General features: G+C 36.5%; 1 pseudogene; it reads right to left on the reverse strand.

The window, feature by feature from the left end:
* Positions 1-10,889: 10,889 nt before the first annotated feature.
* LOC106008186 (olfactory receptor 14C36-like) lies at positions 10,890-12,048 on the reverse strand (annotated as a pseudogene).
* Positions 12,049-26,564: the final 14,516 nt, after the last annotated feature.

The following is a 26,564-nucleotide window of genomic DNA, read 5'->3' on the forward strand; positions in this document are numbered from 1 at the left end:
AACATCTATTAAGTCAATTTGTTCAAAAGCTTGGTTCAGTTCTAGAATTTCATTGTTAATTTTTTTTCTAGTTGATCTGTCTATTTGTGAGAGGGGTATTGAGGTCCCCCACTACAATTGTATTAGTACTTATTTAGTTTTTCATGTCCATTAATATTTTTGTATAGTTTTGTGCATCTCTTCCCCTTGGATTGTTCCTTTCACAAGGATGTAGTTGCCATCTTTGTCTTTCTTACTTAGTTTTGGTTTGAAATCTACTTTGTCTGCAAATAAGATTGCTATGTCTGCATTTTTCTGGGTTCCTGTTGTGTGGATAACTGTTTTCCATCCTTTTACTTTCAGTCTATGGATTTCCTTTTGAGTTAGGTGTGTTTCTTGTATACAGCATATTGCTGGATTTTCCTTCTTAATACATTCTGTCAGTCTATTTCTTTTGATTGGTGAATTGAGGCCATTAACATTCATAGTTATAATTGAGAGATTTTGACTCATCCTTGTCATGATGTTTAATGTTGTTGGCTCTTTTATTTCTTATTTCCCCACCTTTTGCTTTTGTGCCTTACCTTGTATGTTGCCTTCTCTCTGCTGGGTCTCATGGAGTTGTGACCTTCATTTTCTTTTTCTAGGATATTACTTAAATTTGTTTGGAGTGCTGGTTTGGTGCTCATGAAGTTTCTCAGGTGTTCTTTGTCGTGAAAATATCTAATTTCCCCATTGATTTTGAAAGATAATTTTGCCAGATATGACAGTCTAGGTTGGAAGTTATATTCTTTTAGGGCTTGAAATACTTCACTCCAGACTTTCCTTGATTTGAAGGTTTGTGTTGAGAAATCTGCTATGATTCTGATTGGCTTTCATTTGTAGGTGATTTGTTTCTTTTCTCTTAATTACCTGTAGAATTTTTTTCTTCTGTTGGGTTTTTGGGATCTTGACTATTATATGTCTAGGTGTAGAATTTTTTTCCTCATGGCTTGTTGGAGTTCTATATGCCTCACTTATCTGTATGTTCAATTCTCTACCTCTGTCTCAGAAGTTTTCTACTATTACTTCTATGAACTTTTTAAATGTCAATTGTGCTTTCTCCTGTTTTTTCGTGGACTCCTATGAGTCTTATGTTATTCTTCTTTGCATCATCTAGCAGCTGTTGGACTGATTTCTCATGGTCCCTTATTATCTTTAAGAAATCTCTGTTTTCATGGTCCTTAACCACAGTCCTGTCTTCTATATCTGATATTCTGTCTTCAGATTCTGATAGTCTTCTCTGCATGCTTTCCATGGAGTTTTTAATCTCTTGAATATCTGTTTGAATCTGTTTCATTGATTCAATTTCTTTCTCATGTTGGGCGATCATGTTTTCCATTTCTTTCTTATGCTGGGCATTCATGGCTTCCAGCATGTTCCTGATCTCATCTATTTTCTTATCTGTTTCTGCTCTAGAGCTTCTAATCTTGTCTTTCATTCTGCTCACCATGTCAGTATTTATCTGGGAGATTATTTCTGCTTTGAATTTTTCTAGAGCCTCATGCATCTGCTTTGTTACTTCCTGTGCTATCAGTTCAGGGTATCCAAGTGGTTGCTTGTCAGACTTTTCCTCATTTCCCCCAGAATTTCCTTTTTGTAGCATGGAAGCCTACCTTTGTGCCTTAAGTGTCTTCTCATTTTTGTTTTTGGTACTGTCCTTGGTTTAATTCCTAGGTTGATATTTCAAAATTGCTTAATGTAGGTAACTTTATTGCTTGTGTTTAGAACCCTTGTGGAATGATTGCTTTTCAGATGTGTCTTCTAGATATATCTTGTGTTTGGCTATTTTATTTTCCTTAAACCAGGTAGGAAAATGACTCTGAGGCTTTTATTTTCCTTATACCAGGAAGGAAAACTAATTAGATCAATCACAACATGTTAGCCCAAGAGACATAGTCAGCAATACCATAGCATCAAGCACAGCTTAGAAAATGACAATTTGTGGTAGTTATTAATCTATCAATTTTAACTATGTGAGTTAAATTCAAACTGAGGACCAACCTAACATAAGTTTATAATTAATAAACTCTTCAATATAGCATCTTTCCCCTTCGGGTGGGGAGTTAAAAGGAGATGGGGAGGGGTAGACAGGTAGAAAGAGCAGGTAAGATTAATGGTGAGGCCCGAAGACACACAAAGGTCACACAAACTCTAAGAAGTTGTTAATGGCAAGAGAAAATGGCAGAATGAAAGAACAGTGATGTGAATAGAATCACTTAACAGCAACAGGGAGGCAAGATACCAAATTTACTTTCCTTTAAACCTAATGATAATCAAAAGAAGGAAAAAGAGAAGAAAAAACAATAAGGGAGAAATTCGAATTCAGTCCAGAAAGGAACAAATGGGGTATGAAGAGCAATGTGGGAGAGCAAGAGAATGAGTGAGAGAGAGGGGAAAAAAGATAAAAGAAAGAAAAGAAAGTAAAGTAAAACTCTGAAGAGCAGAGAGAAAGTAAAAATTAAGAACTGAAAATAGGAGAAAAATATTTTTTTTCTTTTTTGCAAATATCACTAGAAATTATGGGCCTCCTTCAGGGTATGTCTCTGCTGTCACAATAGGCAATGTAGGAATCCATGTGCATATATGAATCAATGAGTTTCAGCAAGCAAGAAGCAGATGAAGTACAGTGACCTGATGTACCTTTATTGTAGAGACTCTTTACTTTTCTGCTGAGCTTCAGTTTTCATCAAGAAGCCTGAGAAGCCCTCTTTCTGTTACTAACTTCTGCTCTATATTGTAGCACTCAGGGCAAGGGTATTTATAATCTCCTATGCCTCTGTAGTGTAGGACCAGGTAGCAGAAAAGCCAGAAGGCCAGAGGCGCCCAGAGGGGGCTGGGGGATTTGGACTTGAAAGGGTCCACATAGCTAAGCAGACCTCACAGTGGCATGGGTGGGGCTCGGGATAGCCACGTAGCTTCAAGCTGCTCCTCTCACCTAGCTGGTCCAGCTTAGCATGATTACCTTCTTGATCCCCATGCTGGGCTGTTTTCAAGGTGAGATTCTTGCTGGGGAATAGGTGCACTTAGTGATGTTATCTGGGTGAGCCTCTGGCTGGGGCCTGTGCATCTGGCTCTTGTCAGGTTGGGCTTCTGGCAGGTGCCTGAACATCCATGCCACTGATGACCATCATGCTTCTGTCTGGGTCCTTTGAGCACTTATTGGTGGTATCTGGTGTCTATTGCTTTTTTAATTGTTGACCTTTCCAGTACCTCTATTGAATTTGTTTCTTAAGTATAGAAGTCTTTTGGTGGTGTATTTGGGGTCTTCTATATATAGTACCATGTCATCTGCAAATAATAATTTAAATTCTTAATTTCCTATACCAAATTGTTTCTCAGTTGTAAGACACTGAACATATAAAAGAGGATCAAAATGTATAATAGATATTGTTAAATAGGAAAAAATATAAAAGGGGAAGGTTAACTAAGGAGGAGGACAGGGGAATGGAAAGACGGGAAAGAAAAAAGTGTAAAAAGAAGTAAAAAATGAAAACAATGTTTATGTGAATAGTGAATGGTGGAGGGTTTGAAGGGTGGGAAGGGGAAGAGGAAAAATATGATTCAAAATATATCACGTATAGGTACAAATTCCCAATAATGAATGTCAGCATAGTGTATACCTAAAATACACCAATAAGCTTATGAATAAAATAAAATTTCCACTGCATTCTTTGTCTCAATATAATTATTGACAAATGAAATGTTAGAGGAAATTCCTGTATTTGAATGTAAAAACTTCAATGATACAAGCTATGTATAATATAGTCTGACACAAATTATTCTTTAAATATGATTTAACTTTTTAAAAATTCACTAATATTTTCCAGAGATGCATTTCATTCTCACACTTGTATTTATTTTTTATTCAGATTGAGACTGATAAAATTTTAATGCATGTTTTAAAGGTCAGAGACTTTTTAATTTGTGAAGAGGTGAAGGCCCCAGCTGAACATCCCACACCCAGGCTTGAGCTTCGGCCCCAAATGTCCCTCCAGGAAATGAGCAGATGTGAGCAGATATAAAGAGCTTTGGTCAGGCAACAATGGCAGAAAAGACACATTCAAGCTCATGGTTACTTGAAAGGTGCCACCAGACACTGAGGATTTCTGGATAAGGAGAGGAATGCAAGGATGAGGGCTCCCATGACAAGGTGGTTTGCACCACTGGCAGGATAGGCATCTGGATGTGCCTGATAGGGCCTCTTATTGGGCTGGAATTGTGAGGATGCTGAGAGGTGTCCCCCAGGATGGAGGGTGCGATCTCACTCCCAAGGGATCTTGACTCCTGCTTAGGAGAGTGGCCTGGGCTCCTCAGCAGTGCTCACTGCTCTCTCTGGGGTCATCTCCCTTTCAGGGACTCCTGATCCTGAAATCCAAGATGACTGCAGGGTTAGAGAAATGACTGGAACTTCAGGGTGCAGTTCTGGAGATGTGGAACAGAATGTGGCAAACCTGGCACTCCCTTGTCCCAGCGGGTCTTGGAAGTACCTGGGTGTGCTTTGTATTTTGGGAGAACATCATCTAGGTAACTGTAGGTAATGATCTTGTCCTGACAGCTCCTAGACAGAAACTCCATTTGTGAAGACCATGCCTATATGAGCTCAGCAGGCAGCCACCCCAAATTTAATGCACTAAAACAGATGAATATAAAATGAGACTAAGATATTGGGCTTTGTCCTAATTTTAGTTACCCATAGCACATTTTTTGGCCTAGCACCTATAGCTTTGTTAAAATTTTAATTTTAATTTTGTGTTATTTCTTTATATTTTGTTGGCAGGGAGCTTAGTCAAAGGCCTGAATCCAGGGCCTAGCTACTGAATAATTTGTCCATTTTCCATGGAAAATATGAGAAAAGAGAAACACAAGTTTATTTAACATTGGATCAAAGAGTGCACACAGCTATTCAGCACCTTGGAGCACAAAGAACACCACTATGTAGAAAGAGGGGAAAAGCAGGAAACAGACACTCACATTTGGCATAAAGTTTGGGTTTCCTGGGGCACAGGGAAAGTTCAACCATACCTACTTTCAGGATGGCTGGTTCTGGTGACTATGTGGTTATCTAAGAATGAAGAAGCTGGATTTTTTTATATTGAAAAAATTTTTATTCTTAAAGATCTATTTTTTCCTCTAGGTTACAGTTTCTCTTGTGTGCAATACCAGTCTGTGATTGTTTTAAACAAATGTGCAATCTATGCAATTTTCCTGTGGAAGGAGAAAATTTATTTATTCTTTCATCTTGTCACGCTGTTATGAATATTTGTACAAATACAGCTCCACAATGGTGGCTTTTTATTAACCTGATTTCAATTATTAAAAAATATGTGAGGCAGTGAAGCTCAGCTGTTCCCAGCATAGGGAAGGAAGCTTCCTGCCTCCATCCCAGGCTCCTAGGGCAGAGAGGGTGAGCTGGTCCCAGCACCCAGGAGGAAGCTCCCCCATCGCCATCCCAGGTTCCTAGGGCAGTGAAGCTCAGCTGGTCACAGTACCCAGAAGGACGTTCCCTGCCTCCATACTAGGCTCCTAGAGCAGAGAGGGTGAGCTGGTCCCAGGACCTGGAAGGAAGCTCACACACCACCATCCCAGGCTCCTAGGGCAGAGAAGGTGAGCCATGTGGGCACCAGAAGCACCATGGAAATGAGAAGACACGTAAGCCACAAAAACAGACTTCTGGATCACCTATAGCAACCCCAAAGGGAAACGAGATGGAACACTCTGATACTCAACAACCTAGACTCTCTGAGCTGGCAACAAAAGAGGATCTGGGAAAAATGAAATCAGAAATAATTTCTCAGATAACAGCAAAGATTTTGCTGATGGTGCAAGACATGATTAATAAATCTAGAGAGGACACAGATTAAAAAAATAGAGGATCTGAGGATTATGATGGAATCTCAACATAGGAAACAAATGGAATCCAAAAAACAGATAAGAACAGATTTCCAAGAGATTAAAAACTCCATCGAAAGTCTGCACAGCAGAATGAACCAATGTGAGGATAGAATTTCACATATAGAAGATAAGATTGCAATTAGTGACCAGGAAAAGAAACAGTGCTTTAAAATTGTAAGGGAACACAAGAAATCAATCCAGAAGCTGCTAGATGATGTAAAGAAGAATAACATAAGAATGATTCAAGTCAATGACGAAAGAGGAGAGAGTGCAGATGACATAAAAAAAATGTTCACAGAAGTAATGGCAGAAAACTTTCCAAGGAGGGGAAAAGAGCTTGACATACAGATAAGTGAGGCATATAGGACTCCAGCTAGCCTTAATAAAAAAAAATCTACACATAGGCATATAATAGTTAGGATTCCAGAAATCCAACAGAAGAATACAATTCTACAAGCAGTGAGAGAAAAGAAACAAATCACATACAAAGGAAAGCCCATCAGAATCACAGCAGACTTCTCAATGCAAACCCTCAAGGCAAGAAGAGCTTGGAGTGATGTATTTCAAGCCCTAAAGGAAAACAGCCTCCAACCCAGATTGATGTACCTTGCAAAACTATCTTTCAAAATTGATGGAGAAATAATATACTTTCATGACAAAGAGCACCTTAGGAACTTCATGAATACCAAACCGGCACTCCAAAAAATTTTAGACAATACTCTAGGAAGAGACAATGAGGGTCACAACCCCAGGAAACCCAGCAGAATGAATCCATTGGGTGTGACAAATTAAATGCAAAGGGGGAGAATCCAACAAAAAGAAAAGGTCATGACAAGGCTTTTAAAACTTTTAACTTCATCTCCCTAATGAGTGTATAGTTCAATCTTGTTGTACTGATTAGTATTTTTCTGATTCTAGAGTTTCACACCATTCCTTGTGCTATACTGGCTATTTATCATCTTCTTATGTCTACATTTTAATTGGGTTGTCTATTAATGAGCTCTAAGAATTCTTTATATATTCGGCTCATAGGTTATATGCATTGTAAATAGGGTCTGTTTAAGGACTACATTTCATTTTAATGATGTCATTTAAAGTTCTAAATTTTGGTGGAATTTCATTTATCAATTTTTTTCTTTTATACATCATGTTTTTTGTATTCTAGGTAGTTCTTGCCTACCCTGAATTCATAAATATTTTCCCTTATAATTTCTTCTTAAAGTTTTATACCTTTAGGCTTTCTTATTTAGGTTCATAGATCCCTTCAAGTTATTTTCATGTATGGAAAAAAAGGGTTGAGGTTATTTTTTTATACACGGATACTAGTGATCTAGTACCATTTGCTGAAGACACTCTCTCTTCCTCAGCTCTTGAATTGAGTTTATATTCTATTAAATGCTAATGTTAAATAATCTTTCAAAACTCAGTGGACCATATCTGTGTGGTTCTATTTCTAGATCCTCTGTTTTATTCCAATGATCTATATGTCTTTCCTTACACCAACACTGCCTTGATTACTGTAGCTTTAAAAGAAGTCTTAAAATTGGGTGCTAAACGTCTTCCAACACTGTTTTTGTTTTTGTTTTTGGCTTTTCTGGGTCCTTTGTACTCCTACATAACTTTTAAATTTCAATATTCAATTCTTCATTTATACCAAGTATACGCAGACCTGAATTTTTATATATACCTTGTGTTTTCTAATCCTGCTAAATTCAAGTACAAGTTCTAGGGGCTCCTAGAGATTTCTTAGTATTTTCTCTGTAGATGATCATTTCATCTACATATAAAGATATTGCTTCTGCTGTGCCAGTGCTATCCTAGTTGTGTCATTTTATTGCCAGACTATTTTGGTGGGAACTAGGTTTCAAAGTTTAATGGACAGATAAAGAGTAAGCATATCTGCCCTTGTTCCCCACCTTAAGGAGAGAACATTGTATCTTCTCCATTCATACAAGGTGTTCTCGCTGGAAGTATGGAGTACATGTCTTTAAATTTTTGAGAAGTTTCTGTTCTAATTCTCATCTCCTGATAGCTTTTACCATGAACAGCTGTAGAATTTGGTCCAATACTTTCTCTCCAACTAGTGACAGGATCAATCATATGGCTTTTTCCTTTCCTCTGTTAAAATGATGACTTTTGGGGGGTAGATCTTCCAATGCTGAACCAACACTGCCATCCCTATAACAAAACCACTTTCTACATCCTGCAGATCTGACTTCTAATAGTTTGTCTTGTTAAATAAATTTCTATCTATGTTCATACTTTTTTCTTCTATTATCTTTATCCACTTTTAGGATTAGCACAATGTTGAGTTCCTAAAATGAGGGGAGATGTGTTCCTTCTTTTTTCTGCTTTTATTGTTTGATATAATTTATCAGTTAAAATGTTTATGAGCCTGCTGTTGTCATATAGGTAGGTTTTCAAGCTAGGAATATGCTTTCTTTAATAGGTGCTATTCAAATTTTATATTTCCTCCAGAGTTAGTTTCATTAATTTGTCTTCTAAGTTACTTCTTAGAAGTTGTCAAATTTATTTCAAAAAAGATTTTTTAATATCCTTTTGACATCCTTTTAAATTCTGTAAAATCTGTGGTACTGTCTCCTAGATCTTAATATTGTAATTTAAAAAATGTATAATTGATATTGTGTAACAGGAAGAAAAGGTCTAAAAGAGCAGGGGAATTGGGAGGGGTAGGGGAAGGGAAAAAAGTTAAAGGAAAAAATATGAGAAGAGGTAAAAAATGGAAACAAGGTCTTTGCAAATAGGGAAGGGTGGAGGGGGTGAAGGTAGGGCAAGGGAAGGGGAAAAAAAATAAGAACCAAGAGACTCATGTAATGGTACAAGATCCCAATCATGAATGTAACTGTATTGTATACCTAAAATGTACCGATAAAGTTAATGGGAAAATAATACGTGAGTCTGGGTGCTATATAAGGACAGTAGGTTCCTTCAGGTCACAATCAGGAGGCTCCAAATCCTAGATCACATAGTACCCTCAGATCAGCCCCTGTAGGAGAGGCCATGTCAGTGACCTAATAGTGAGAGGGCATTAGGAGGAAGCTCATGGTGATACAGAAGCAAAGACAGAGCCAAGGTCAGGCTCTCTCAGAACACCACCCTCTGGTGGGGACTAAGTGGGGCTCACAGAAGTAGCACCCAAAGAACTCACCATGTCCCACTATGGCAGCAGGTCTCAGAGGTTTCACAGCTACATACCACCCTGAGCTGCAGTCCATCACGTGACTGCAGTTAAAACGCACACAAAACCTGCCAACTTCCATGATTTTCTTCCATTTCGATATTTGGAAAATTTATACTCCAAGAAGTTAAAGTTGTTGTCCTATTATTTTTATAATTCCTAAGCAACAAAGGCTTTCTTTTCAATTTAGAAATCGTTATAATTTTACCTTTTATATACTATGACATTTTATCACATTTAATGGTGATTTAGTTAAATATTGCTTTGTTTATTATCTAGAGTGCAAATCTGTTTTCTTAATACATGAAAAATTATTCAAAATCATTACCATTTTAACTTTTTATTCTCAAATTTTAATAGAAATTTCTTTTTAAATGGGTGATTTTTTTTCTGTTTATATTTGAATTAATTTGCAGCCATATTGCCTTAATAGGCTATTTAATACATCAAACATTGGTCAAAGTAAGGACAACTATTTTGCTTCTATATTAAATTCACATTTTCTGAAATTATATTTCATCTTCCATTGATGGTGCTATATAAAGATTACTTTAACATAATTTCTTCCACTTTGTTTAATGTATTATTGTAAAAACCTTCAATTTTTCCATCAGTGTCTACAATGTTGATAATCTAGTTTCAAATTATTAAATTGGAGGAAATTTAACATTTTGTGCTGTGAACTATATTCTTCAAGGTTTGTCAATAAATTTGCATGTTTTCATATAAATCTTTCTGTAGATTGAAATCCTTTTTATTCAACAATAATAACAGTGATGATTGTGCTCCACAAAAGAGCATAAATTGGATAAGTACAATTGTTGTCAAGGTTATAGATGAATAGATATATATAATCCCTTTCCAGCTAACATTGTAATGACAGAAATAAGTGAAATAAAAATAAGGATAATAATTATACTCTAATTTAATAAATTACATAAATTATTTGCTTCTTGTTTTTATAGGATAATAGTACAACCGAGTGAGAATCTGAGACAAAGTGAAAAGTCCCAGTTTGGGTCAGAGTAAGGCTTCCCAAGAACTCACAACTTTGCGGAGAAAGCAGAGTTGGGGGATCCCTCACACCTGTGGCCTGGCCTCCACAAGGCTGTGAAGGACTCCAGTGAACACAGAGAGGAGGCTTTGGTAACAGCATCCAGAGCTTTGAGGTAAGCTATGGAGCACAAATATACCTGTCTCTTTACTTGAGTTTATTAGCTCCAATACCAAATTATTCCAGAAAATACATGAACAATTCAATACAACATCTTGTATGCAAAGAATGTATACAGTTTGTCAATTAAAATGGAGAAACAAGCAAGACTAAATGGCTAAATTTTTCAATACCATGCCTGCTGAATTTTTCCTGATATTTCATAATGTGTATCTTAGTCTTTTTTATTGTTACATGGCATCCTTCTTATATATTCTCTCATTCAGTTTCTGATGAACTAAGAAATAGCTTCAACCATATACTCTATGAGGACTTTAGCAATGTGCTTCATATTCTACATTTTCTATGCATTGTAAAATGCTTGTTAGTTTAGTATCTTCATTATATTCTCACTTTCTAAAAGCAGCATTTTTGAACACAGGACACTTTGGGAGGAAATTTGAGATGTACAAAATTTGAACTTCTGCATCATCCAGCTCATTTGCCTATAGCTTGACTAAATAAAACTTATCCAAGCACTTTAGAAATGACTGACATTGATATATATGTTTAAAGAACCTAAGAATTAAATTCACACAAATGGTATGGAATAACTTTAATCATTTATCTGCATGTATTGCTAAAAGCATGAGTACGACTAAGCTGGATAGGAAAAGCCTCCTTAATTCCCAGTACATCTCCTGAATAGAACATTCTTGTCATGAGAGTCCTGATGGCACACATTATGTTTTCATTTCTGAGACTGTAGATAATAGGGTTGAAGAGGGGGGAATCATGGAGTAGAACACAGACAGGACCATGTCCATGACACCAGAAGACATTGCAGAAGGTCTCAGGTAGACATAAAAGGATGAGCTGAGGAAGACAGAAACCATGAGAATGTGGGGGACACAGGTGGAAAAGACCTTTTTCCTATCTGCTCCCTCTGGAGACCTGAGCACAGTAGAAAAGATGTGAATATAAGACTTGATGATATAAAAGAAACAGCTGCCACCAAACACCAGACCAGAGACAAGAATGGCAATCTGGTTGCTGAAGGTGTCAGAGCAAGACAGCTTTAGCAGAGAGGGGATATCACAGAAGAGCTGCTGAATAGTATGTGAGTGGCAGAAGGGCATACAGAAAGTGTTAGTGGTCTGTAGGGCTGCATAGACGAGGCCACTGAGCATAGCAGCCAATGTGCTGTGGACACACAGGTGAGGGTTCATGATCACAGGGTAATGGAGGGGCCTGCAGATGGCTGCAAAGCAGTCATGAGCCATTATTGTGAGAAATAATAACTCTACAAATGCAAAGAATATCACAAGGAAAACCTGAGCTACACATCCTGCCTTTGAAATGGAGCTTGTGCCCAGCAGGGAATTCATGCAGGAGTTAGGGACTGTGACAGAAATGTAGCAGGAGTCCAGGATGGACAGGTTTCTCAGGAAGAAGTACATGGGTGTATGATGGCTCTTATCAAGAGTAGTGACAGCAGGAATGACAAGGTTTCCCATTATGGTCACCAGATAAATGAAAGAGAAGAACATGGCATAGAAAAGTTGTAGAACCCACATGCCAGAAATCTCCATGAGGAGAAAGTCCATCATTGTGCTGGAGTTGGACATGTGTGGGTGATGTGGTCTGTGCCTGAAAAGAAAAGACAGAAGTGCTGAACACAGGAAGAATCACAGTGTGGAAAATACCTTCATAGCTATTAAACTCCAGACCCAGGGATCACAGGGATGTTCAGTGCCTGGATCTCCTGATATTTTAGGATGATTCTCAGTTTGTCTGAAAGATAGTCTCCATCAACCTAAGTAGGTATTCATTGTCATTGTTTCTCTGTTTATAATTTTCTCCTGCATTGAAATTTATGTGACTTGTTTTCTGAAGGTTATTAAAGTTTGTGACATGTGTATGATATATATATTTGTATATATATATATCTTAATACTGTTTCAATATCATTAAAACACTGTTCTAACTAGATTTTACTGGCTCATGTGCAGTTTCTAAAATGTTACAAGTCGATAAAATGTATCACTTTATAAGATTAAGAAATGAAAAAATCCTACATTCTAGTATTTTAAAAGAAATTAAAAATACAATAATTTGCAGTGTTAAGACCATAGCTTATTTAATTCAATATCCTTGTTTGCATCTTGGAGTGAAACAAGCTTGCTTTCTATTTTTCTCTCTTTCTGTCTTCTTCTGTGATCCTCTTTCTTTTTCTTAGGATCTAACCCAGGACCCAGAACACTTTCTATGCTAAGGAGCTGCTCTACCAATTAGGCATAAAAAATAAGCATAAAAGTGCCAGAGATTGTTCTATGTCTGTCTCTTTACTGGGTTAAGTTCAATATTTCTTCATCTTGGTCTCTCTTTCTCTCTCTCTCTCTCTCTCTCTCTCTCTCTCTCTCTCTCTCTCAGTATTGGGACAGCAGTAATTGAGATGACATGAGAACTACAGGAATTATTCAGAATGTCAAAAATATTCCTGAAATGTCCCTGGTTATCACTGTCAGGAACTTTGTTATGAAGTTTGCTGTTTTCCTGCAATTTTGAGACATATACTACTCTCACACTACTTAGGTAAAATTAATTTATTAATCATACCTCTCTAAATGTAATGAGTGTTAGCACTGCCTCCATGTTCTCAGAGTAGTCTCCTCTTGGACCTCAGCCATAGCCAGTCTTCCTTCCTGTGGTTCTCAAGGATCTGCTGTCCTCTGCCCAACACAATGTCTCTGTTTCCAACAGAATGTCCTCATGTTTTGCCTTTGATGAGTAAGTTAGAATTTCCTTCCCTTATATTTTATACTTCTGATCTAATTTGAATTTTACTATATACAACTTTCATGTGTTGTTATACCAGGCACATATAGCATGTGTCCATAATATTTATACACAAGAGAAATTTGCCAATGAGAGACTTCCCAGTGCCTCCTCTGATGAATAAGGTAGGGAAAAGGAACTCCCATGACCTGCTATTTCCATTCAGTACTTTAAACTTGTGACTTTCTCCACTTAAGATAAATGTCCCTCTCTAAAAATTAATAAAGATTTTTATTGTTGTGGTCTTTGAATTTATCCTATGATTTTTATTATAATAGGTACTTATCATGCAATAACAGGAGTTTAGAGAGTAATAAAGCAAATATCTCTGAATCTCATGAAAGTTTAATTCTACTACAAGAAAGCAACACTGTAGAGGTAACTGTCTAATGTAAAATATTGTGATAAATTTAAATTATTCTATGATAAATCAGAAATGGTATGTAGACAGGAAAGGAAACAGAACTTGGTTAACTAAGTGATTATTTTCGGAAGATTGCCACTTGCCAGGTAAGTAAATTGGCTTATTTTACAGTAGATGCTTGAGTTATGACCAGCCTGACATATGAACAACTTGGGTTAAGTCCACAATTTTAGTTTTAACTTATGACCACAGTCTTGAGTTTTGACCCAAATGCAGGCTACTTGTGCTTCCAGATGGTCTAAGATACAGATTTTACCCTTAAAAAGTTCTGGAAGAAACATTATAAAATCCTTTACTGTGTGGGATTAACTTAGAAATCCTGGGCCAATGTCTCTCGAAGGACAAAGAGATCTGTCTGGAAGAAAGTGTGCCCTAAAATAATACGAGAGAGACACTTCGAAAGCAATTGACCAACTTCAGTTACAACCAGCCCTCACAAATAAATTGAGTTAAAATTCATGTCAATTGTGTCTCTTTCCTACAAAACTACTACTTTGTTTTAGTGCTTCGTAGACAACACCAGTACTTATCTGTTGAGCAGCTTTAATTAATTAGATTAATACTAAATTTCTCCATACTTTGGTTAGATGAGAGACTGCACTGTGAAGCCTAACTTCGAGTCTTACAAGGATTGAAGACCAATATTTAATGATTTTCTATCCTAAGAGAACTAAAATCATGACAAAACATAACCTTTCAAAAGAATTCAGCTGATTTATATGTTAACACTTTATGACTTGAAATATATTCTTCCTGGGGAAAAAGTCTGAACAAGGTGATCTGAAGATTTATGTACAGGATAAATATATATTTATGGAATTACAAGAAATCTCTGTTGCTCTACCAATTAGTATATCTCAGAGATTATACATTGTGGGAATCTTTTCTTCACTTTAATTGTAACACTATCTAATACAGTTGAAGTCTGTTTCACTGAGACAAAATTGCTATTAGCATTATTGTACTCATGCCTCTCTTCATGTGAAGCCTGTGACCTTACTCTCTTTGGTTTAGGACTGAAATTTCCACATTTTATGTGAAGTTACTATGACTTACCCCAAGTAAGAAACTAGTATGCACTAAGCACACAAAATATATGCAAAACATAATGAGGAGCAGAAGCCTGGATATCTACAGTTAGATCAGGTGTTATTAATATTTGAATATAATTTACAAATACACAAACTTTTAGCATTCTGCTGCGAATGAACAATGATTTTATGGCATATAAATAATTCCAATATACCTGATTAATTAGGCTAGTTGATTTTCTCTTTAAGAGTAAAATACCTTGGAAATTTGTAAAATAAAGATTTTGAAAGTATACATTTCCACAAGCAAAGCACATCAAAGTATTTTCTGAATTAAATAATCACTCGGTATCAATAAATAATCTGCTTCTATACATTTTATTTAAACAAATTACATGGATAGTTCTCAAAATTCATCTCTCCAACTGTAAAGGAAAGTGCTAACTGCATTTCTCCTCTGTTATATTTAGATCTTTGAACTCTTCCCACCAAAAACTGCTGCTTTCTCAAAGAGTATCACCTCAAATCTTGGTACATATATTGAATTGGTAGAAAGCTTCAGGTTTCTTCAAGTTGCTGTCAATAAATATTTGAGATATTTGTTTCTTTCTGCCATATTGTAATTTTTGAGTTGTATTCTTGTGAAAGCATGACTTTATATGTAACACAATAACATACTTCCTAGAGCACATGGTTTGGGATTTTAAGTGTTTCTTTTTCCTTTTCCCAAAACTGTTTACTACTGTGAAACCTTATGCTCAAGTGTGTGGACTGGCCCAATGATACCAAGATATGCTTCAGATGTTTATTTTGTGCAAACATTTCCAAAACTGTTAGACAATTAAAAGAATAGAAATTATACATGAAAACTTAATTAACTGATAATGCACTAATATTATGGTTAATAATGTGGCTGTTGTATCAGAATGTATATTGAAAATATCTAATCATGTATGTGCTAAATGCAACTAAAATAATACAAGTAATTAAATTTTTCCCTCTAGATAATAATTTAGTCTGTTTATTTTGTTGGAATGAATTAATAACCATTTTTTCTCATGCAAAATCATTAAATTAATATTCTGCCATAGTGTCAAATGGGACTACATCTCCTTTAGTAGAAAAGAATTATAAAATACAAGACTTTTGCAACAAAATGAATGTTTTCTTTGTACTGTGGAGAGTTTTAAATGAATGATTAAATAAAATTTCAATGGATTCACTCATGGCATCATTGGTTTACATAGTGGTTTGATTCTTAGTTATTCTGGAAATTATGATTGAGTACCTAACACTCCTCAGCTCAGGCCCAGATAAAAGGGATGTGCTAATGTGGAATAAACTACAACCAGATTAATCAAAATTCAGCACTTTTAGAAAAAGATTCTTAGAAGATTCAAATTATGAATCATTCCAATTTATGTTTTTATTATATTTATATTTCTTCATTTTTATTTTAAACAGTGATTTTCCTTCTCAAGGAAACTGAGTCATTCGTGTTAAATCTGCATCTGAGATCATCTGAAAGCACAAGTAGCCAACATTCATATTGCAAATCAAGATTAGGTCTTAAATTAAAACTAGAATTCCACTCAAAGCCCAATTTGTTCCTACATCAAGCCAGTTGTAACTTGAAAGTCCACTGTATATCAGTGCATACCAATAGTTTTTTATTTGATTAAATGCATTCTTTTTTCACTTAAGTTATTAATTCATTCCAAATGAATGAGTGTTCACCCTAGAAGGAAGTTCAGAGACAGTTATAATGATATTCATAATATCACTTTACACTCACCAGGTCCACACTGTGAATAGCCAGTTCCTCCAGTAGCTCTTATCTCCATGTAAGATGTCTAAATATACATGGACCAATTTTCCAATGGTGAAACCTCAGCATCATTTCCTCATTTAAAGACTTCAGTAGGAATTTTATGGTGCAGCTAAAGTCACCAGGGACAGGTTCATGCGATTGTGTAACAATCATTACATCATTCCAATTATGTAATTCAGGGAAACAATTTTAAATGTTGGCAGGGCCCTTAGAGACTCATCAGGAAATACAGAGAACACTGTTGTTCCATGAAATGAATTTGCCTAAGTGCACATTTCTGGACCTCAGAATGGTTTGTAAATCTGGAAATATTGGTGTTCATTTCCTTCTTGCATGATCTGTTAGATTAATGCCTTTCAGGACTCATGTTAAAAAATGATGGAAACCTCCATTGGCGGGCACTTGAGAAATCTATTTGCTGTTGAGACTGCTTAAAATGGAAAGTAACTCTGCATTAAAAGTCAGCAAAACTACTTTAGCTCCAAAATGTGTAATTAAGTAATCTTTCAAGAGTTTTATCTATAATCCCTACTTATACACAAATGATGCACTAAGATATATGCTTTCCTGAGTAAGCATGCATTTGTAAAACTAGTTGGGGTTTATCAAATCACTGAATGATTTGTAAAAATAGAAGAAATGTCTGTGCCTCTAGAAACGCACATTGAATGGATATATAAAGATTCTGTGTGTCACTCATATGAGTTTTTATTTGTACAGCATAAGAGTAATTTTTGTGACAGATTAGATTTTCTAGCAAAAATTGCTTAGGTTTGATATTTTCAAAGAATGATCCCAAATGTAATTAAAAGTATCAGTACACACTCATAATTGTCTTTTATCACATGTGTAGAATCCTGAGCCATTTTCATAGATCAAGATCAGAAATGTGCCAAAGGAAACAAACTTATATTGATCAACAGTCCCATTTGTCCCTGCACTGGCTCTTGGAGAAGTATCTGAAGCTAAATAGGGGACAGGAGGTATACCAGATGCTCCTCCAGCATGGCATTTTACCAGACGGACAGCCAGGAAGCTCTTTGAGGTAGCCTGCACCATGTCAGAGACACAAGTAAAACTAAGAAGTTCATGGGCCGGGAATTTAGCTCAGTGGTTCTGTCACCTCTCTAGCAAGCACAAAGATCGGAGTTCAATCCCTGGTACCAAAAAAAAAAAAAATCCTAAGAAGTTTATGGTGGACTAAAATAAGCACATTTAAACATCAATGAATACGAACAATTTTAATGAATTTAGATCCATACATGCATAATGATGCTAAAATTAAAATATGTTTCTGATAACTTTAGGAGTTGACAATAAACCACTTGATCATTTTAAGCCTCAGAGCAAATTAGAAAATGTGGAAGGATTTATCCTGCTCACTCCAACCTAAACAACCCCACAAGCCCAGTGAATGAGACCAGCATGGATGAGAATATGAGTGTTTATTAAATATCATTTCAGGTGTATAATATTCTGGGGGGTACTGGGGATCAAACTTGGTACTTTGTGCTTGTGAGGCAGGCAGCAGAGCCACTGAGCTAAATCCCCGGCCCCTCAGCTGTATAATATTTAATTTTACATAGTCAAATGTCCCCTTATTTTTGACATATTCTTAACTTGAAACAGGAAATTTATTCCTATTATAATTTAAAAATGTAATTAATGTTACATTAAAAAATGAGAGATTTATACAATTTAATCCATTTTAATAAAATTTAAACATACAATGAAAGAGTTATGTTTATAAAATCTCTGACAGAAATATGAACATATATATATAAACACTTAAAATATATTATTTGATATTTAGATCTATAATCCACTTTGATTTTAGTTTAGTGCATGGTGAATGATATTGGTCTAGTTTTAGTCTTTGGGAGGTTGGAATCCAGTTTTCTCAACACCATTTATTAAAGAGGGTATCTTTCTTTCCTCCAGTGAGGATGGTTGTCTCCAAAACAGAAACACTAAACTTGCTGGAAGATAAGTTAGATAGAACTCTTGAAGACATTGGCATAGGAAAAGACTTTGTGACTAAAACCTCAGTACCATAGGAACTAGCACAAAGATTCAACAACTGGGATTTCATTTTATTAAAAAGCCCCTGGACTGCAAGAGAAACCACCAACAGAGCTAAGAGATGACCTACAATGTGGGAAAAATTTTATCAGCTGTTCTTCAGACAAAGGACTACTATCTAGAATCTATAAAAAAACTTAAAAAAATCAGACCCCTCAAATATAAAGACCCAATTCAAAAATGGGCATCTGAAATGAACAGACATTTCTCAGGCAAAGAAGTAAAAGCAGCCAATAAACATATGAAAAAATATTCAGCATCACTTGTCATTCAGTAGATGCAGATAACAACACTGAGATTGCACCTCATCCCAAAAAGAATGGCTGCTATCAAAAAATCAATCAATGACAAATGCTGGCAGGGTTGTGTGGAGAAAGGAACCCTTCTTCACTGTTAGTGGGAGTGAAAATTGGTGCAACTACTGGAAATCAATATGGAGATACCCCAAAACCTAGGATTACAGGTCCTATTTGATCCAGCTATACCCCTGATGGCTATCTTCCGAAAAGAATTAAAAGAAACATACCACAGAAATATATGTGCACCCATGTTTATATCAACACAGTTTGTAATAGATAAGCTTGGAAACAGCCCATTTGCCCATCAACTGGAGACTGGATAAACATTTTTTTAATATAAAGTGGAGTACTACTCAGCCATAAAGAATGAGAAACTAGAGACATTTATAGCTAAATGGATGTAAATTAGAGGCAATACTCAAGTGAAATAAATAGGACAAATGTGTAAATACTGAATAATTTTCATGGTATAAGAAGCCAAATGTGTAAATAAGGATCAAAATGCATAATTAATAATGTGAAATAGGAAAAAAGGTCTAAATGGGGTAGGAGAATTGGGAGGGGTGGGGGTAATGGAAAGAAGGGAAAGGAAAAATATAAGAAAAAAGGAATAAAAGTCTTCATAAATAGGGAGGGGTGGAGGGTTTGAAGGGAGGATGGGGGAAGTGAGAAAAAATAAGAACCAAGACACTTTATGCAAAGGTACAAATTACCAATGATGAATGTAACTGTATTGTATATCTAAAATGTACCAATAAACTAAATGAAAAAATATATTATTTGAAATTTCCATTAAAAAGTGGCAAGTGGCAGAGGAAGAAATTAGGTAGATGAAAACCATTACATATATGATAATGGATAATAAACATGTGTGATGAACTCAGGTTCATTGCACATTTTTTCATTTTTAAATTTTATTTCATTAGTGCATGTTGGAGTACATAAAGTTTGCCTTAGGCAGGAGGTGCAAGAATTTAACACATTTGATTCATTTTTATTCCTCTTCTTCCCTCCCACTTGCACCTCTACATCCCCATGTTCTCTTTTCATTATTATGTTGACTATTATTATTTTTTTTCATGTTTGCAAATTATAATGTTTATATTCATTGTGAGTATTTGGTACATGTTACATGACACATCTTAAATATTTTTATGTATCCTCTCATCCAGCCTCCCTTTATTCAGGGTCTCTTTGATCCTTTCCTGTTTGCAAAAGATCACTGTGTTTCCTTTTATCAAACTTTTATTTTGCTCTTTAATTTCAGTTTCTCATGCTAGAGAATCAATTAGCTATTTAACCTTTTGTTTCTGATTTATTGAACTTAACCTTATGGTCTCAAAATGTGTCTGTCATTTTCTCACTGCTGAGAAAAAATGCCCAACACTCACAAGTTAAGGGAAGAAAGGTTTATTTTACCTCACAGTTTGTAGAGGTTTTGTTCCCTAGTCAGCAAGATTCAAGGCATGCCTGCATAGCAGAGAGGCAGTGCAGAGGAGAAACAGTTTATGACATTGCAGGCAAAAGGAAGCAGCAACATCCAGCCTCTCCTTCCCTTTTATCCCATCCAAGCTACAACCCTATCTATTGGTGACACTTGTACCCAATGTGGGTCTTCACTTTTTGGTATTTTCATTCAGCTACATCCAAAATCATGCTAATCCATTTAGTGAAATAATCTAGTTATCTCACCAGTAAAACATATTCATATATCTTAGATCTACCTGCCTCTGAAAAGCCCCATCTATGAGGGCATGAAGCTTTAGGAGGATAACTAAATAAAAGCCATAACAAGGTAAATTCATTTTTCTACAAATGACTAAAGCTGTCTTTATGGCAGAGTATCACTTCATTGTGTGTAAATATATTTTCTCTATCCAGGTTTCTGTTATTGGACACATAGTCTGCTTCCAGGATTTAGTTATCATGAATTTTGCTGCTATAAACATAGACATGCATGTATCACTGTAATTCAATGTATTTAACTCTTTGGGGAAGATATCAAGGATTTGGATACCTGGGTAAAATGGAATTTCTATGTTTAGTTCTTTGAGAAATTTCCATATGGATTTTCACATTGGCTGTATTAATTTATATTCATATAAACAATATAGAAGGTTTCCTTTTTCACTACAGCCATACTGGCATGGGTTATTTAATTTCTTGATGATTGTTTTTACTTCTTGTGTAAGAGGAATTCGTAGGGTGATTGTAATTTATTTTTATCTAGTGGCCAGAGATGTTGAACATGTTTTCATGTTTACTTGCCATTTGTACTTCTGAGAAGTGTCTATTCATTTCACTTGACCATTTTATGATTGAGTCTTTTATATTAGATACTACTCCATGTCTGAGGAATAGTTTGCAATGATTTTCCCATCCTGTAGGTTGTGTCTTTACTTGGTTGATATTTTCCTTTGCTATTCAAAAGCTTTTTAATTTGATATGACCCCATTTATTGATTTTGCTGTTGTTTCTTATGTACTTTTGTTCAGAAAGTCTTGCCTACACCTATGACTTCAAGAGTTTTACCGACTTTAACTTTCAGCAGGATAATTATTTGGACTCTAATCCTTATTTTTGGTCCGTTTTGTGTTTCATTCAGTGTACGATAAGATATATGGATCCAGCTTCTGTCTTCACAGTAGAGATGGCCAGTTTTCCCAGATCGTTTTCTAAAGAGGTTGTCTTTCCTGTAAGTTATGATTTGGCCACTGTGTTAGAGGCCATGAGTGACTGTGTCTAGGGATGTTTCTGAATCTTTCTCCAAGTTAGTTCTCTGCCACATATGGCAGTCTTAGTGTCAGTACTGTGTCAATTTTATCACTCTCACCTTGGACTATAACTTGAAGTCAAGAACTGTGATTTCTCCTGCTTTACTCTTGTTGCCCAGAATCGCTTTTTCTATTCAGAGTCGGTTTTGATTCCATATCAATTTTGGATTTTTTTCTCTACTTCTGTAGACAATGCCATTGGCATTTTGATTGGAAATTCTTGAAATCTATCACTTTTGAAAGTATCGCCATTTTAACAATATTAATCCTGCCTATTCAGGAAGAGGGGATATCTTTCCATTTTCTGATGTGCTTTTCAATCTCCTTTTTTAGAGGACTGTAGTTTTCACAACAGAGGTTTTTAAACTCCTTGGTTAGCTTAATTGTAAAGTATTTTATTTTTCTTGATAGTATTTTGAATATCTTTAAAAATTTCTTTCTCTTTGAGTTCACTATAGGTGCGCACAAATGCTGTCAATTTCTGAGTGTTGATTTTGTATCTTGCAGACTTCTCTAACTTTGTTATGGATTATAAGAGGTATTGATGCAATTCTTTGGGTCATCTATGTAAATTATCATGTCATTTGCCTATCATAATGATTTGACTCCTTTCCCATATTTATCCCTTTTATTTATTTCTCTGGCCTAATTTTTCTGGTTACTCTGGAATATAACGCTGACCAGAATAGGTGATAATGGGCATCTTTGTCTCGATACTGATTTCAGAGGGGAAGCTTTCAGTTTTGCACCATTTAATAAAAAGTTTGCCTCTGGTTTTGCCTAAGTAGCTTGTGTTAGATTCAGTACGATTCTTCTATACCCATTTTCTTCATGGTTAAGTCATCATCTCTCCATTCTCTCTGTATTTCTCATTTCTCTATATTTTGTAAAATTAAAGCAAAATGTTAATACAATTCTTAAATTTAACACTAGTTATATTTCTTCTCCATTCTTTGTCTCAATATAACTATATATAATTTGAATCAATTGAATTATTTGAATATAACAACTTCATTGTTACAAGCTATGTATAATGCACTCTAACACAAATTATTCCTTCAATATCATTTAACATTTTAAAAAATTCAATTATATTTTCCAGGGATGTGTTTAGTTCTCACATTTGTAGTTATTTTTCCTCAAATTAAGAATTATAAATCACTTAATGCATGTTTTAGCAGTCAGAGTCCTTTTAATTTGTGACCAGGTGAGAGCCCCACCTGAGGGTCCCAACAGCCAGGCTTGGGCTTCACCCCCAAATGTTCATCAAGGAGAAGAGCAGCAGTGAGGGGAGAGAAAGAGCTTTGGTTGGGTGACCATGGCAGGAAGGACAGACCCAAGATCAAGATCACCTCTAAGAGACTAAGAGACACTCTGAGGATTGCTGGTTAAGGGAAGGAAGGTAAGGATGGGGGCTTCCATGGCTGGGTGGTTTGCTTTGCTGCCAGGGTAGGTACATGGCTGGGTCTGGAATGGCCTCATTTCAGGCTGGATCTATGAGGGGCTAAGAAGATTCCTCCAGCCCTGAAGGTTCAGTTGCACTCTCAGGGTAACTTGGCTCCTGCTTAGGGGTGAGGCCTTGGCTCTGCAGCAGAGCTCACTGCTCTCTCTGGGGTGACCTCCTTTGAGGAGCCCCTGATCCTCAAATCCAAGATGACTGCAGGGTTAGGGAAATGACTGGAACTTCACGATGCACTTCCAGGAATGTGGAACAGAATGCTGCAAAAGCTGGCAATTGCTTGTACCAGCACATTTCAGAAGTAACTCAGTACGCTCAGTCTTTCAGGAGAACATCATCTAGGTAAATGTAGACTCCTAGATAGAAAATCCATAAGTGAGGATCATGCCTATATACAGAGCTTGACAGCCATCCCAAAATTTAATGCAATTAAATAGATGGATATAAAGTGAGACACACATATTAGGCTTTATCCTGATTTTAGCTACTCATCCCACATTCTCAGGCCCAGCACCTATAGCCTTGTTAAACTTAATTTTTATTTTGTGTTACCTCTTTATACTTTGTTGCCAGGTAGATTGGTCAAAAGTCGGAATGTAGGGCCCAGCTACTGGATTTTTTCCAACTTACTATCAAAAATATGAGAAAATGGAAACACCAGTTTAATCACATTTTGATCAAAGATTGAGGGCAGCTATTCAGCACCTTGAAGAACACAGAATCTAGATATGTAGAAAGGGGTGAGGAAAAGCCAGAAACAGGCAGTCACACATGGATTCATGGTTGATTTTCCAGAGGGCACAGGGAAGGCTCAACGTTCCTTATTGTCAGGACTCCTGAGGGAGATGTCTCTACTCAGAATGAAGGAGTTGAATTTTTTTTATCTTTAAAATAAACTTTTATCATTAAAGATATATTTTGCCTGCATCTTAGTTTCTCTTGTGTGCAATACCAGTTTGTTGTTGTGGTAAACATGTACTACCTTTCCACCTCTCCCCCCACAAGGGGAAAATGAAATTCACTCTTTGATCTGGCTATAGTGCTATGAGTATTTGTGCAAATACAGCTCCATAATGGTAGTATTTGTATTAGCACATTTTATATTATCAAATAATATGAGTCTGGGGGCTGTTGAAGGACAGTAGCTTCCTTTAGGCCACAATCAGGAGGCTGCAAATCTTAGATTGAACAGTACCTTCAGGTCAGCCCCTGTGGGCAAGGTGATGGCTGCAGCTTCATGGTGAGAGGGAATTGGGAGGAAGCTCATGGTAATACAGAAAGCAGAGACAGAGCAGAGTTCAGGTTCTCTCAGACCAGTGCCCTCTGGTGGGGACTAACTGAGGCTCACAGTTAGGAGAAACACCCAAAGACCTCATCATGTCCCACTAAGGCCTCAGGCCTCAGAGATTCCACCATGTCCATACCACCACTCTGAGCTACAATCCAACACCTGACTGCAGGATAAACCACACCCATAACATAATGACTTTCATGATCCTCTTACATTTCCATCTTTGGAAAGTGTATTCTCCTAGAAATTGAATGTAAATATTTAAGAGTGTGCAGATCCCAGCAAGAAACCTCTATGGACTAGAGCTGTACAAGTTCAAGCCGGTCTAAGCCACTGCCTTGCCCAGACCCCACTAATTTGGGCCCGTGAGCCCTAGCCAAAAGCTCACCTGAAAAAGAGCTGCATGGGTGTACAAGAAACAGCCAGAAGTCTGCCCAGATTCCATCCAAAAGTGCTTGCAGATTCTGGTGAATAGTCTGCTAGGACCAGAGCTGTGCAGATAAAGGTAGGTCCCTGACAGGGCCCTGCCCAAAACCCAGAATCTTGGATCCACAAGTCCCAGCTAAAAGCCTGCCTGGAAAAAAACTGCACAGGCACACAAACAACAGCCAGAGGCCCACCCAGATACCATTGGTAAGTGCATGCAGAAACCAGATAGAAGCTCACTCAGACATAAGCAACTCAGGTGCACAGTCCCCAGCCAAAGGCACTGCCAGAGAACAGCTATGTAGGGAGGCAAGCCACAGCCACAGGCCCGCCCAGACAACAGGGCAGCACAGGGATCCAGAAGGCCACCATCCTGAACCCAGGAATTGGCACCATGGTGAACAGAAGAAAAAAGGCCTCTACTTGGATTGCTGAGAATTGAAGACCTCTGAGTGACAAAAAGTCACCTCATCAAAGGCAGATTAGGCTGCATCTGTTAAAATGAGAAAACGTAAACAAGTCTCAAAACCAGACTTCCAGATCCCCTAAGATAACTCAAAGGGAAATGAGACGGAATCTGATACTCAATCACCTGGACTCCCTGAACTGGCAACAAAAGAGGATCTGGAAAAAATGAAATCAGAAATAATTTCACAGATAACAACAGAGATTGTGTCCATAGTGCAAGTCATGATTAATAACTCTAGAGCAGACACAGATTAAAAAAAAATAGAGGAGCTGAGGAACATGATGTAATCCTACCATAGTAAACTAATGGAATCCGTAAAACAGATGCAAGCAGATATCCAGGAGATTAAAAACTTAATTCAAAGATTATGTAACAGAATGAGACAATGTGAGGACAGAACAACAGATATAGAAGACAAGATTGCAATTAGTTACCAGGAAAAGAAAGATTTCTATACAAAAGTAAGGGATGATGAGAAATTAATCCAGCAGTTGCTAGACAATGCAAAGGAGAATAACATAAGATGGTTGAAATCAAGGAAGAAACAGAAGAGTGTGCAAATGACATAAAAAATATTCACAGAAGTAATAGCAGAAAACTTTGAAAGAAGGGAAATACAACTTGACATACAGATAAGTGAGGCATCTACAACTCCAACTAGCCATGATAAAAAAAATCTGTATGAAGGAATGTAACAGTTAAGTTTCCAGAAACCCAACAGGTGAACAAAATTCTATAAGCAGTTAGGGAAAAGAAACAAATCACATACAAAGGAAAGCCCATCAGAATCACAGCAGACTTCTCAACACAAATCCTCAAGGGAAGAGGAGCTTCAAGTGAAATATTTCACACCAAAAATGAAAATAACCTCCAACCAAGATTGATATACCCTGCAAAATTGTCTCTCAAAATTCATGGAGAAATAAATTACATTAATGATAAGGAAGACCTGAGGAACTTCATGAATACCAAACTAGCACTCCAAAAATTTTTGAACAATATCCTAGGAAAAGACAAGGAGGATCACAACCCCAGGAAGCCCAGTGGAATGAATCGATCAGGCACGACAAAAAATTAAATGCAAAGGGGAAGAATACAACCAAAAGAAAAAGGCATCACAAGGATAAGTTAATACATATCAGTTATAACCATCAATGTAAATGGTCTCAACTCACCAATCAAAAGAAATAGACTGGCAGAATTGGTCAAGAACCAAAACACAACAGTGTGATGTATGTAAGAAACACAATTCAAAAAGACACTCATAGACTGAAGTTTAACGTTTGGAAAACAATACTCCATGCAACAGGAACAAGAAAAAAAGCAGGAGCAGCTATCCTCTTCTCAGATCAAATGGATTTCAAACCAACACTGA

The sequence above is a fragment of the Heterocephalus glaber genome, unplaced genomic scaffold (genome assembly GCF_053883595.1).
Source record: "Heterocephalus glaber isolate CG9 unplaced genomic scaffold, H.glaber_assembly_v1.0 deba00001837, whole genome shotgun sequence".
NCBI classification, from domain to species: Eukaryota; Metazoa; Chordata; class Mammalia; order Rodentia; family Bathyergidae; genus Heterocephalus; species Heterocephalus glaber.